Here is a 2,811-nt window from a genome sequence, read left to right on the forward strand (position 1 = left end):
AGGAACCTGTTAACCCTTTACAGATTGCTTATCCTTTACAGATTATCCTTGTCCCAGTACATTAGCCACTTTGATGTTCCCGTCATGCTGTGCCAGACAGTGGTTGAAACGGCTGTTAGTGTAATGTAGAACAGCCTAAGGAATGCTCTAAGTCAGTGTTTCCCAAACTGTGTTCCGCAGAACACTTGTGTTCCACACGATGTGAATAGGTGTTCTGTGAAAGAATCATAATTTTTAAAAAAAGCGTCTTTAAATATTTTTTAATTTTAAATTTGGCATATTTGAAGCATAGTTTGCAACTCTTTTCGAATGACTATAATTTAACATAAAACTCTTTCCCCGGTTACTGATAGATCTCAGATTGAATAACATGGCATAAAGAGAACGCGGCACACAAGCATGTTAATGTCCACCCCTTTCGAGCACATTTCAGTTAATGACGTCATACCCCTTCTGCTTGAGGCTGGGTGAACTGCAGTGGTATGCACACACCATTCTCTTTACGCCATGTCGAATATAACATATTCAAACCTGTGGGTCTTTACTGTGTGTGTCATGAGCACAACTAAACTTCACTCAAAACAATATAAATATTTGTGACAAACAAAATTTGACAAAAATCAATATTTCTAAATATTGTTCCTGAACCTAATCACCATGAATTTGTGGCTAAAAGAAGGAACTTTGAAACAAAAAGCAAGTTATTCTGGTACTCCAACTATGGCAGAAATACACGAGCAAAATATTGTGACACTTCAAAGTGAGGATGAACAATCACAGTCTTTTGTTGCTGAAAAATCTGTTAGTACTAGTAAGTTATCCAAGGTGAAAGAATTTCCACCAAAGTATATCAAAAAACAAGAAGAAGCAGGTGTTAAAAGACCGAAACAAAAGTATGATGAAAATTATTTGTCTTTTGGTTTTACATGTGTTGGAAATAAAGATGTTCCTGATGAACAGTGTGTCGTGTGCAACAGAATACTAGCAAACAGTTCATTGGCTCCTGCTAAACTTCATAGTCATTTGGAAACCAAGCGTGCTGAATACAAAGACAAAGATAGAAGTTTTTTCAAGAGGAAGAGTGACTCACTTGGAAATTGTAAACATTCGATGATTAAAATTGCTAAAACAGACAACAAAAGTGCAACAGAGGCATCTTATCGACTAAGTTACCATGTAGCGCTTGCCGGAGAAGCTCACACTATTGGAGAAACGCTTATCAAGCCTTGCGCGAAAGATATTGTAACGTGAAAGTTGAATGAGCAGTCTGGTAAAAAAAATTGATGCTGTACCATTGTCAAATAGTACTGTTGCACGCCCTATTAAAGATCTTACCAATAGAAAAAGAGCTAGTTTGCTGACAGAAAATTTGCCATGAGTATTCATTGCAGCTAGATGAGTCCACTGACGTTTCAGGACTTGCTGTGCTACTAGTATTTGTCTGATCTAGATTTAATAATATTATTGAAGAGGACCTGCTCTTATGTGAATCTCTGCAAAACAACACAACTGGAGAAGAAATATTCAACTGCATCAACAATTTTATCAGAAAGCATAAATTAGTTGGGGAAAATGTATTGATGTATGTACTGATGGTGCTTGGGCAATGATTGGGAAGATGAAGGGAGCTGTAACGCGGATCATAAGTGTGGCACCAGAAAGCACTAAGAACAAGCATTTGCAGTTAAAAAAATACCAGCATATCTGAAAATTGTGCTCGATGAAGCAGTACAAATTATCAATTTTGTCAAAACTCGACCACTTCAATCCAGGTTATTTAAAATAAGTGAGGTGGCTATCCAGAGGGAAAGTGCTTGTGAGGCTTTTTGAGCTTTGTAGTGAACTACTGGTATTCTTCACTTCAGATAATTCAGGATGAAATTTAATGACCGTCTGACAATTCCTCATGGCTAATGAGACTTGCGTATCTTGCAGATATTTTTGCAAAATTAAATGAAATTAATCTGTCGCTGCGAGGAAAGAAAGTGACCATTTTTACTACAATAGATAAAATTTCATCGTTAAAAAAGAAACTGAAATTCTGGGCATCTTCCATAGAACAGAATAACTGCTTCCCTACAGTACATGAATTTCTGACTGATATAAATTCTATGGTCCATGAAGTTTCCAGCACCATTTTACAGCACTTACATGACTTGCAGGCCTCTTTATTAGAATATTTTGCTACAACTACTGATGATAATGCTTGGGTTCTAAATCCGTTTGTAATTACAGCCAAACCAGTTAGCTTTACTGTGCATGATTATGAAAGCCTAATTGACTTAATTTCTGACTCTGATTTGAAACAAAAGTTTAAGGATCTTCCGCTGAATAATTTTTGGAGCAGCCTAATAAGAGAATATCCTAATGTGACTAAACGTGCAGTTCAAGTGCTCCTTCCTTTTGCTACAACTTATTTGTGTGAGATGGGATTTTCGTATTATACTGCGACAAAAACCAAATATAGGAATAGACTTGATGCTGCGCCTGACATGAGGATTCAACTTTCCAGCATTATTCCTAATATTAAGCGAATTTGTGATAGAAAAACGCAGAAACACCAATCTCATTAAATCCAAATTTGTATTTCTGTTTGTAAAAAGAGATTTTCCTAGTAAAAATCTAATTTGTTTGTGTATATATAAAAATAGTTTAAGTAGAACACTGTTTTTAATTTTGACTCTCACACTTGATTTTTCTACAACTTTATATGAGCTTTCCAGTTAGAAATTGTTAGTTCAAGTTATTTTAAATTTATATTTTTGCTTTGTTTTATAAAATAAAATAGATTTGAGCATAAATAACACATTT

At 35.3% G+C, this 2,811-nt stretch overlaps 1 pseudogene; it reads left to right on the top strand.

Moving 5' to 3' along the window:
• Positions 1-657: 657 nt before the first annotated feature.
• LOC116814924 (zinc finger BED domain-containing protein 5-like) lies at positions 658-2,574 on the top strand (annotated as a pseudogene).
• The last annotated feature ends 237 nt before the right edge of the window (positions 2,575-2,811 follow it).

Source organism: Chelonoidis abingdonii, chromosome 7 (genome assembly GCF_003597395.2).
Source record: "Chelonoidis abingdonii isolate Lonesome George chromosome 7, CheloAbing_2.0, whole genome shotgun sequence".
Taxonomy (NCBI): domain Eukaryota; kingdom Metazoa; phylum Chordata; order Testudines; family Testudinidae; genus Chelonoidis; species Chelonoidis abingdonii.